Source organism: Lepisosteus oculatus, chromosome 5, assembly GCF_040954835.1.
Source record: "Lepisosteus oculatus isolate fLepOcu1 chromosome 5, fLepOcu1.hap2, whole genome shotgun sequence".
NCBI lineage: Eukaryota > Metazoa > Chordata > Actinopteri > Semionotiformes > Lepisosteidae > Lepisosteus > Lepisosteus oculatus.
Genome location: NC_090700.1, coordinates 20,883,527 through 20,896,132, shown reverse-complemented (window position 1 = coordinate 20,896,132; position 12,606 = coordinate 20,883,527). Strand labels below are relative to the sequence as shown.

The window sequence follows — 12,606 nt, the reverse complement described above, 5'->3', positions numbered from 1 at the left end:
AATGTGCAGCATCCACGGCAGCCATAGTGCGCCAGAACGCTCACCACACATCAGCTATCAGTGGGGAGGAGAGCAGAGTAATGTAGCCAATTCATAGAGGGGGATTATTAGGAGGCCATGATTGGTAAGGGCCAATGGGAAATTTGGCCAGGACACCAGGGTGACACCCCTACTCTTTTCGAGAAACGCCCTGGGATTTTTAATGACCGCGGTTTTACGTCTCATCCGAAGGATGGCGCCTGTTTACAGTATAGTGTCCCCGTCACTGTACTGGGGCATTAGGACCCACATGGACCGCAGGGTGAGCACCCCCTGCTGGCCCCACTAACACCTCTTCCAGTAGCAACCTTAGTTTTTCCCAGGAGGTCTCTCATCCAGGTACTGACCAGGCTCAAACCTGCTTAGCTTCAGTGGGTTACCAGTTGTGAGTTGCAGGGTGATATGGCTGCAAATGTTTACTATTTGTTATTAAACTGTAACCTCAAAAGTAATGAAAACAGAAACAAAAGATCTGTATTCCTTTGGAATTTTCATGACCCTAGACTTTCTGTGCTCTCGTCTCAGTTTATCTGTGGTGTGTTAGGTGTGTTAGACCAATACATTCACTATTATTTTTTAACATATTGTAGCCATCATTTTCCTAGGTTACTAATTTCTTTGTTTTTGCTTAAAATAGCTCTATCATTCTTTATTATTGATCTTATTGTGAATTTCTGCATTGCAAACACTTTAGTTTCATTTCATATCTGGATTCAGCATGTGGTTTTTAAATGTAGCTATCTACAGTACCTGATTGTAAAAAATACACAGTGCTCCAGATTAATCATTCAAACTTGCTCAGATAAGACAAAACTTTAAAAAACTTTAAATAAAAGGTTTCAAACCTGTACATTTGCCAGGCAAAACTTTTTAATGGACTTCAGTTTCCACAAAAATACAACATTTTGTGTTTTGCTGTGCATGATGATCATAAATGGATTTGGAGAGTTTGCCACATCTTTATACCAATATGATTTCTGATGCTTTTTATACATACAGTATACAAATAATTTTATCTTTGACTGTATGATAGCAAATCTACCCAAATGTTTTTACAAATGTAAAGGGATCAAAAATATGTAGACTACACCTCAAATTGGCAATGTTTTGTCTGTGAGCACTTTGCATGTTGTAATGCTGACAGCATCCTCAGATGGGTGTTTATTCTCTCAGTCTCTCAAACAGCAAGTTCACCTTGACAATCTGCCACAAGTAAAAGGGAAAGGACTTTGGGGAACAGACAAAGCTAATAAACAGATGGTTGCCTGTAGCATGAAAAAAAAATGAACCGCCTGTCTATGAATAATTCCAAAGCAGAGTTTATCTATATCGTACAAGATGAAAATAAATGATGAAAACAAAATTTACATACATGAGGATTGGATTTATCACAATACAGAGATTGGCATCTGTACCAGGGTGACCAAACAGATCCTTTCCAGATGCTCTTACCTAAGTACTGTACTGTAGGTACTGGTACAAAATCCACTTGATCATAAATCAGTGCATCATTGAATTTTTTAATACACAAGCAAATTACCATAATTCAGGTTCAAAAAAGTAATCTTATTTCTTGATTTGCTAAAGCCTATTTTACAATACCACATAAAATAAAATTTGAATACGATATATATTTAAAAGCATAAGTCTCAAATAAGCAAAATCTGAAAATCAGAGAAATTATCATTTATTTCTTTCAAGAAGAGAGGCAGCAGGATAAATTTCAAGACAACTTTCTACCCAATTTAAAGACCTACCTTAACCTTAAACTGAAACAATTTGAGTCTTACAGAAATGAGGGCAAATGCATGTACCATTCTGTCAAAAAGTACCAATAAAATATGCCTACAAAATATTACTGCCTGCATTTCTATTCTCTGAACATTGCATGCTGTATCTACTGTAGGTGAATCACTTCAAAGTAATTTCCAAAGCCTCATCAGAATGGAAGATGAATGAGGGTATTTATTTCCTGCCAGACTACCTGCCAATAAAGATATACATCATTCTCAAGCAACAAATGAACTACCAGCTGTAAACTTGGAAGACATGTGTTTCTGTTTCTAATTAATACTCACCTTATGCAAGTGTTTATTTGGAAAAACATTTTTACGTCTGTACTTTTTCAGAGAACTTTTGCCTGTAGTAACATTTTCTGTTCAACTAATTTCTCCAAGCTGCTCTTCATTTGTCCCAAACATGTACAGTACGTGTATGTAGCCTGATTCACCGAAGATGTTAAACTAGTATTCTGCAACTATTATTATTCTGCAACCAAAAGAATCCACTAATTCAGAATAAGATGCAGAATCTAATAATGTGTTGCAGAAGACTAGTAAAAAAATGTTGCAATTCTGCCCTGGTAATTAATGTAGCTAGAGGTATAGCATGTTAATGTCAATAAAACACAGCATGCTTTAAATTTGTAATGTTTTCAGCACCCTTTTTAGTAAACATGGGCACACACGCTCTTGGTTCTCAAAACACAAAGAGGATTGATACACCATTGTTCAACATGCCTTCCTCTAATACGGTTGCAATGGACCAAAAACTCTACTAGAGCAACTACTAATTATCAAATATACCATACAGTGTCAAGATTAGGACATTCTCCACCCTTCCCAAAAACTTCCATTCTCCGAAACTCCATGCACCTTCATAAATCAAAATCACATATTGACACACAAAAGGCACACTTCTTCATATTTTCCCTAATGTTTCCATTATTTTCATTTTACAGTGAATTTCAAATGGAATAACATGTTGATAGTCATGTCAGATCAATTCAAGACATGGCTCATGTTAATATTTAAGGAAATTAATGTTTTAATGTATGTATTTTTGAATAATAACTATATTGTTGCATTTAAATTATTCAGAGACTTTGAACAGAGGTGACTATGAGGAAACTGACATATGCTCAAAATTCAATTCAGCAGATTTCTCCAGAATGAATAGTAAAACACAATCATGAGACTCATGAAGACAACTTCCACAATCCAAAGGGCAAAGTATATAGAAGTGCATTTAAAAAAACCTTGAACAGGAGGAACTTCTTTACAAAGGGTTGTGGGAGTGCAGAACAAGCTCTCCAATCATGTGTTTGGAGCCAATACCCTGGCTGCACTGAAGAAACAGCTGGATGAGATTCTAAGATCAATGGACTGAATAGCCTGCCCTCATTTGTAATCATTATGTACAAAAATGTTTTGCATTTTTATTTAAAGTAACTTTCTAATAACATACTAGATGGAGGATGAAGTTCAGGAGGAGGGAGCTGAGTGTTTCAGAACAGGGAGCAGAGAATAATGTTTTAGAAGAGGGAGGAAGGTGTTGGGGAAGGGAGAACAGTCTCCAGTAGCAGGTCAGTTGTTACAGCTGATACAGCGGGCCTATTGCACACTGAATTGTGCAACTCAACTAGATTTAGAATTCAGTTTTTACATGTGAAATATTACAACCAATAAAGATTCACTATTCCCTTAGTTAGGAGAATGTATAAATTCTTATTCCAAAGAACAAATTATGAAGAGCGTGGTTATGGATGGGTGGTTTAAATAGTGATCACCACAAAATTCAAAATCGTAGATAAGGTCCTTCCGCTATGTACTTTATGTTCCAAGAAGTCAAAGTAAGGTTGTATAGAAAAACAGACAAAAACTACAATAAAAATAAAGATGACATGGAAATCATTGGAAAACCACATATTTTAGTTGATTGTCTCCATTAACTAAACAAACTTTTCATAATTGTTTGCAGCTTACACCAAGGTGTTAATTAAGTAGAGAGCAAGTTATTGTGGTCTAAACATCTTAAGACACGTGGAGAAACATACTTAAAGAAGTTCCCCCTTTACATAAAGAGTTGCAGCTAATTTACATAATACTTTAGTCTAGCTACTGTAGCTACTCCATAAGTATTGAATTTTACCAAATTAACTTCCACATTTCAGTTTCTGTTTGTTTCTGGAGCTCAAGAAAAAAAAATTAATACATGAAAAAGCTTCTTACAATGAAACTCAATAGCAAAATGTTAACCATGTGTAGAAAAGATCCAGGTTGGGAGAATGACAATTTTAGGACAATTTCTTTAATGAAAAGCAAAGAACATTAGTTTAGCAATTCTTCTCTTCTCTTCTCTCAGGCTCATGAGGCGCATGAAAACACCTTTCGGCTGAACCTCAGAAAATGTCTAAGCCAAGAGAGGAAAACTAAAATAATAAATCAAAATGGCAGACTCAGTAGCAACACTGTGGGTTCAATCAGCTACCAGGGCATTTATAGCTTTTTTGATGTTGAATGTGTTCCAGCCAGTGAGTCCATCCGCCACTGATGTGAGAGATGGGTAAATAAGGAGTGACAGCCATAGAAAGTAAAATTAATTGCCAATAAGGTGTCCCACTACAGTTCAGGTGTGTTCTAGCAATTCTGATAGGTACTGCTCTCTAATTCATTCAGTGGCAATCCTTCTTAGACACACATGATTGTTTTGTGGAATTATTTTTGCAAAAATGTACAATTTATAGTTTATATTTCATTGAGATTTATTTTTTAAAAAAACAATAGGCATTTAGATTTTCAAAAAGTACTTTGGATTGAGTCCTGAACAGGACCTGTGGCTTTCTGACATGTGTGTAACTATGTATTATATATTTTCTGCTTACCCACTCATCCACAATTTTACTGGGAGCAATTAAAGATGTTTTGAAACACTCTAAGATACTAAGATGGTGCTTAGTATGTAAAGCCTCTCTAGAAACATGAATTAACTGTAAAATTGGAACAAAAAGCAGAACTATATAATAAGCAGAGGATGCTTAAATATTGAAAAATTGTGTTACACAGATATTTAAAGTCTGTTCAGAGATGAGTATATCTGTCATTGGACACTTCATAATTGATTATAAGCATATACAATAAATTACACAATCACATAGTTAGTTTCATATAACCAGACAAATAATAAACTTTTGAGTTATTTTTCTTGGTGTATAAATATTTACAAAATTTAACATTTCAATAACTCAAATTCAGATGATACCGCTATCATCCAATGAGTATACAGGTATAGTGCATTTAATACTGTACATTGGTATTAACTTGCCTGCCTGGGGAAATGATAGCACTGGATGAAGAAAAAACACAATTATGGTGAGAATGTGTAACGGGAGCCGTTCCTGACTCTCGTGTAGTGCATACTTTAGGACCCTATGCAGATGGTATAATCCAGAAGAGACTGGAGAAGGACAATAGTGAGGAATAAATGGGATGATGAACAGGGGGCGGTGCCTACGGTGGTCCGGGGGGAGCGCAGGCGAAAAAGGGAAGTCCAAAGCGGGAAACTAGGTTGAGGTCCAGGGTCCAGGTACTGGGAGATCCATCCAAAGAGTAAGGTTAAAACCAGGGACAGGAACAGGAACCAGGAGATTAAAAACAGGATTACGAGGCCAGGTGCGCCGAGCCCCAGACTCAGCTGGTCAGGACGCTGTCGGGTCTCTACTAGACCTGCTGGTAGGCGGGCTTCTGGGCGTCCATCTTCCAATGCAGAGTCCTGAGCTCCCGGAGCACCGGGTTTAAATAAAAACCAGGAAACAATGAACAGGTGTCCATAATAAACTAGAAACAATATGAAAAGGGTAGGAGCGCCGTTTAGAGGGAGACAACCGTGACAGAATGGTTTGAAGGGAGGGGTGTTAGAAAAGATGCACACAGTTGTGGGCAGCCAGGGAGAATATATACAGCTGATCTGAAACCTCCATCCAGACTACTATTAAACAACACCATTTTCAGCATCCTGAAATAAATATTTACAGTATTTGGTGGAATGGCTACAACTATGGTACCATTACATTTGAAAATGAAAAGATAAAGAAAACTGACTGAAGCAAATTAAAAAATAATTAAACTTGAAGAAATAAAGTTGAGCTGAACATGCACATAGTGAAATGTATCTATGTCTGTATGTAGGGATTAAGGTGCAGAATCAAAAAGAATCAAAAGGAGCTAAGTAGACCGCTTAGTGGAAGAAAGGTATTTGTAGGCAATTCATGTCAGGCATAACAAATTGAAGCTTTTAATGATGTATGCAGATAAAAACCCTGAAGTGGACTTTTCGAAAATTGCAAAGCACTTCAATCAAATCCATAACACAGCTATTAAAAATAACTAAATGCATATCCATTTAAATCATTTAATTGGCAAAGTTCTTAATGGTTCTGTCCTCATTACTTTCCTGGTCTTGCAGCATTTGTCAGGAGCCCATGGTTCTTTTGTCTTTTAGTATACTGACTTTGCAAATCTGTGTATTTCAAAGGGATATTACTTTATCACAAGGCTATTTAGATTACTGAACTAAACAGGATGAGTACTACAGTACATCTAGATCCAAGATTTATTCTTACTTGCAAATACAAGAGTACTGCTTTCTTTAAGGAAGAAACTGACCTGTACATCACTTTCTTGTTGCACAAGTTGCACAACTGACTGTAAATTGTTTTAAATAATTTTTATACATTTTAATTTACATAGTATACAGTTATTGTTTGATGAGCTACCATTCTAATCTGTGTTTAATCCTAAAGTATTTGTTTATCACTTGGTGGTAGTAATCACACAATAACTGTAGTACAGTGACATGAATCTGTTTTTCAACTGTTTTTTTTTTGTTAATTCAGTTGCCTTCTATTTCTTTTTGACCAATATTGCATTATATTTTTGAAAAAGAGCAAGATGCCTAATATTTCTTAAAGTTACTGTTATGATTTCTCAAATTCTATGAAAATAAAGGAGGGATTATTTTCCACTTTCTGTGTTGTAACTGGGCATCACCAGAGGTTCATAAGAATCACAACCAATATAGACACCACAGCATTCAAATACAGTACATCATAACAACCATCCATAAAACTTGAAGAATGAAAACTAAAATGCACAATGACTTTATATTAATGTAAGTTTTGAGCATCATGAAGGATATGTGTTCTTTATTCCCTGGCACAGTTCTGATGATAGAGAAACAATTATGCCCAATCTTGGAAAAAGCAAACTCATATTTCTTCTAATAATGTGCACAACCATACCAAAGTTACCCTATATACTGTACAACTACTGTATGCATGTTTAATGGGTTTCAGGGTCCTACCTATTCCACAATATGTTGAAGGAAATCAAAATTTCCTAAAATAAAAAACATAAGATGGCAAGATCTCTTGTATAAATGCTCAGAATCTGGTACTCTTTATAATATTTTATTCACCTGCACATACAGTGTGTCTGCTCCTGTGTTTCTGCTGTGGACAATTTCTAGGAATGGCCCAGTGTCACTATTTGCTTCAGCAAATTAATTCACAATGGCTACAATAGGGAGAAGAGAGAGGGAATGGGCATAATCTACTGTAGACATCCAAATCTACAAGGAATCTTTGCCTACAGTAGATGCTCAAATCCTATAAATGTGTAAACGTTGTTTTCAAATATGCCACAAAGGCTCTGTGTTTCAACAGATGCAGGCAGCACAGTCATGAGTGGTTTTGCTCTCCATTAAAGTCCAGTATTCCTTAGGTCCACACTGTTTATTCACAACAGCAGCTAAGATTTAAAGACTTGTCATTGCACTGTTCCCTGCACATTAGCTTCAATTCAAATCAGTCAGTCTAAAGTTAAGACTGAATTCTAAAACTAGGATAGCTTCTTTAATCTTTATGCCACTCACAATAAATAAAATGCTGAATCAGCAAAGCACCCTCCCCCAACAGCTCCAAGAGTCAGAGTTCCCCTGTCTGTACCACTCAGCTTTAATATTTGCTGTTCATATAATGTTCATACATCTGCAAGCGATCGATTACAAAAGGTTCACTTTAAAAGGTTTCTCAAAATTTCCCATTTAAATACTGGTGTGTGTCACAAATTGTGATGAAAGAAGCTGAGAAAGAATTAGAATTTCAATCAATTGCCTTCAGAAGAAGCAAACATCCTTCGGGAAAGTCTTAAACATTGCATCATTGCTGTTTCTAAGGTCTTAGCGCAAGCTTTGGGGACCTTTAGAATCTTAGATCTAATAAGTCGGTGTTGATGCATTTGTTTTGTATGAAAGTGGAAAGCAACTTTCTGCTCCCAGAATTTACTAATATCTTTGAATTCTCAGTCTGCTACTGTATTCTAAAGCATTTTCTCTTTGTCTTCACTGCTCTATTATGAGTAAAAATGAACTACAGTGCCTTGCGAAAGTATTCGGCCCCCTTGAACTTTTCAACCTTTTGCCACATTTCAGGCTTCAAACATAAAGATATAATTTTTTTATTTTATGTGAAGAATCACCAACAAGTGGGACACAATTGTGAAGTGGAACGAAATCTATTGGATTTTTGAAACTTTTTTAACTAATAAAAAAATGAAAAGTGGGGCGTGCAACATTATTCGGCCCCCTTGCGTTAATACTTTGTAGAGCCACCTTTTGCTGCGATTACAGCTGCAAGTCGCTTGGGGTATGTCTCTATCAGTTTTGCACATCGAGAGACTGAAATTCTTGCCCATTTTTCCTTGCAAAACAGCTCGAGCTCAGTGAGGTTGGATGGAGAGCGTTTGTGAACAGCAGTTTTCAGCTCTTTCCACAGATTCTCGATTGGATTCAGGTCTGGACTTTGACTTGGCCATTCAAACACCTGGATACGTACATGATTTTGGATGTATGTTATAGAGTTAATGATTCAGAGACACCACTGTAAACTTTTAAAGTGGTTCAGATACTTCTTAATATTTTTATTTTTTTTAATAGCAATTATTTGCATTTTTTCCAGGACATTGGGTTCAAATGCAAAATGTACTGTAGCACCTTACTATAGTGAATGGCAAACTCCATTCAATTGTACAGGAACTTATAAGGATTACAAAACTTAATTAATGTTAGAAAATAATGGATACACTTCAAAATATGGGTTAATTCCAGTGCATATACAGTACACTTTAATTACCTCATAATTATTTGTCATTTACACTTTGAAATGCATGTATTTACATATAAATCAAATGATCAATATTGTAGAAGCATTATGTAATTAAGATTAATGAGTTACAAATATAGATTGGCATGCTGTGAAAAACTACATTTACAGTGCAATTACTGGTTCAGTCAGGAGTATTATGTGCAATTACAGATATTGTTGTATTTGACAGTGAAAAATCTACAGTCTAGATGCTGTAACTGGAGTCAAAATCTGTTCAGACAAAGCCTACACATCAACTACCACAATTTATATTATTCATCTTATTCATCCAGGTGGTGCTGCACATTGGTGGTGGTGGAGGGGCGTCCCTATTATCTGTAAAGTACTTTGAGTGGAGTGTCCAGAAAAGTGCTATATAAGTGTAAGCAATTATTATTATCTTAAAAGATTTGAGACTATTATGACAAGAAAAGCCACTAAACTATTCAGAGCTTGTTCATTTCCTTTACACTGAATGTTTCCCTAGCATTAAATCCAGAGTTCTTAGTAATTATTTAGTTAATACTCCTCTGTATATTTTTCATTGCAAAATTTTGATAGTTGAAAACTCTAATGGGAATTATGGTCAATTCTTTAAACTTCAGTTAAATTGAATTTTAAATATTTTACCAAAACCGAGATTATTTTGACATAATAATCCCTTAGATTTTGGAAGAGCAACTGTATTCCAATTTACCTCTTTATCTTAAATACTGTACATTATATCGATCCATTTTCTAAACCACTTTATTCAGCATAAAGTCATGGGGAAGCCAGAGTCTATGTTGGCCAGCAACGGGTGCAAGGCAGAATATACCATCACAGGGCAGACACACACTCACAGCAGGGCCAAATTTCCTAAAAGACAATTATCCTACCAGTATGCCTTTGGACTGCTGGAGATCTTCTTTATTTTTTAAATTGTTTTCTTATTTCTCTTTTTCTCACTATTTTTTCTTTTTTCATTTCCTTTTTTTTAAATCTTACATTCAGAAAAAATAATTAAAACACAACAAGAAAATAAAAGATTAATTCAAAAACTTCCTACTGATATTCTTAACATTCAGTGCCATTCAAGTATTTCTCTTATGGGCCACAAACATTCCTATACTCATTAAGTTTCCCTTGTAAATTATATGAAATCTTTTCAAATTAAACTTGTGATTCAGTCTCTTTAATCCATTCTTTGTACAACAGTTCTGTACCGTCCACCCATTTTCACAATATTATTCTTTTAGTAATAGTACAGAGAGTCAAGAAAGCAATTTTATTTTGAATTGCTGCTTTTAACCTTTGATAAATAACCAAGGATACATGTAATGGGAGTAAGTGGAATTGAGATATTAAGGTACCTGAGAGCTTTCCCCACTGTGGAGAACTGGTGAGACATCTTAAGACTTCTTAAGACATCCAGCCGAGTAGATATCCTGGATGTTTTTCCCTTTCCAAACCAAAGATGTAATGATTTTATGCAGCGCCACAAACCTATAGGTAGCATTCTCAATGTATAATTTACTTTAAGTAATATTGACATCTTAACTAGATTAATTCTGCCCACATGGAAATAGGTAAACATCTCTATCTAAGTATGTCTCCATTTATTTTATTTAACAAGTCTCTTAAATTTACATCTCTGGTACTGTAGCTTTTAAGCTAGACTTTATTCACAGCCCCAGATACCCTATCTCTGTTGTAACGTACAGTGTAGCCTGACATCTTACCAAAACTTTCAATAACATCTAGTACTGCAGAGACTGATTTGTACACATCTGTTAAAAACAGTATAACAACATCAGCAAATACAGTAGAGTGATCTTATAAACTTTTTTTATGAACACCTATACCTTTTATCTGGAATATCTGATGCTCTTATATTGCAGGCTAAATAAAATAGTGAAAGAGGACACCCTTGTTTGGTGCCTCTATATAAACAAAATGGTTTGGGTATTCAGTTGTTAATCACTATAGATGCCTGTGGACCACAATATAAGATTTCAATCCATCTAATGAAATTTGGGCCATAACCAAACAATTTTAACACATTAAATAAGTACTTCCATTCAACTCTATCAAAGGCCTTATAAGCATCCTGTGTGCATATACAGTAGCTGATGCTGATTTACTGAGTTTATCATGATTAATCAAATTAAACAGCTTTCTTGTATTATCTGAAGAATATCTGTTTTTCATAAATCCTGTTTGATCTCGATGTATGATTTTTGGTAGCGCCTAACCGATTAGCGAGTACTTTAGCTAGAAACTTATTGTCCAAATTCATTTAGCTTATAGAGCAACAACTACTGCACAATGATGGATCTTTACGCTTCTTAAATATGAGGGATATTAAAGACTCCTAAATAATAGTGAAGTCTTATCCGTTAACCACATATTATTAAATGTTTGCAGTAAGATTGGACTAATTATGGACTGAAATACCTGGTAGAACTCAGTTGTATACCCATCGGGTCAAGGAGATGTTTTGTGAGATAAGGAGGCAATAGCTTCTTTTACTTCTGACAAAGTGAGAGATGACTCAAGAATGTTCCTATTTTCTGTACTATGTTTTGGGAGCTCTGTATCTGCAAGAAAGCACTGCATATCTTTCAATGTGCTAGAGGCTTCAGATGAATATAATTTTTCAAAGGTTGAATTTCTTTTTCTGATCTTGGGTAATTGACCCATCCATTTTCTTGATGCTGCTAAGAGTATTGCGAATAAAGCGCTTTTTTAACCTGGCTGCAAGCATTTTCCCTGGAGGAAACTTGAGAACCTGGTGGAAATCCCCACAAACATGGGGAGAAATTATATATATAAATATAAATATAAAAATATAAAATATAAATTCCCCAAGAATTGAAACCAGGGCCACAGCTCTGCAATGCAGCAATGCTCACCACTGTACCATTGTACCATCCAAAACTGTATACTGTATATGTATTATACATTTTTTATGATAAGGAAATTACAACTTAATGTGGCATTTCAGATGTGATCTAATTTGAGTTTCTTACAGTTGTATTTGAACAATTTCTCTTGATGTGTATTTTATGCCTTTTTCTAAGAGTGTAAGCATGTGTAATGTAGCAGTCCCTTGCCTGAATACTGAAAAAATAATAGCCCCCATACTGTAGAACATAAGTCTTTAATCCATCATGTAATTTCTCCAGAGAGAAGCAATAAAAAGAACAAAAGCTTGGATATATAGTAAAAAGGTTATTTTTCAAGTTAAATCAAATACTTCTGAAATGTCATGCTCCAGTACCTAGTGTGCTGAATTGTGTTAAATTCTAGAAGGAAAAGCCACATGAATAAGGTAATCACTGAAAGGAAAGATGCTGAATTTCTTTAGAAATGAAAGAATATAGGAAATTGTTTGAAATAATTGTTTGAGATAATACTAACAAAACCACTTTAAATTCAATTACATGATGGCACAAGTGTAAATCAAATTTAAGTGAATCGATGCCAGAAAACATATGGCTCTTCCTTCTGTTAAAATATTAAATCTACATAGCTTGCCACATATCTTTCTACTTCTGAATCGTACTTAAAGCATCTACAGTAGCATTAAGATAGATGCTTATAGT

The 12,606-nt window shown here is 35.2% G+C and overlaps 1 long non-coding RNA gene across 1 annotated transcript in view; it reads right to left on the bottom strand.

Moving 5' to 3' along the window:
* Window positions 1-963: 963 nt before the first annotated feature.
* LOC138239135 (uncharacterized) overlaps window positions 964-12,606 on the bottom strand; it is a 55,526-nt gene continuing 43,883 nt past the window's right edge. The window contains exon 3 of the long non-coding RNA XR_011189556.1: window positions 964-1,242. This is a non-coding gene — a long non-coding RNA (uncharacterized lncRNA). The remainder of the gene's footprint in view (window positions 1,243-12,606) is intronic.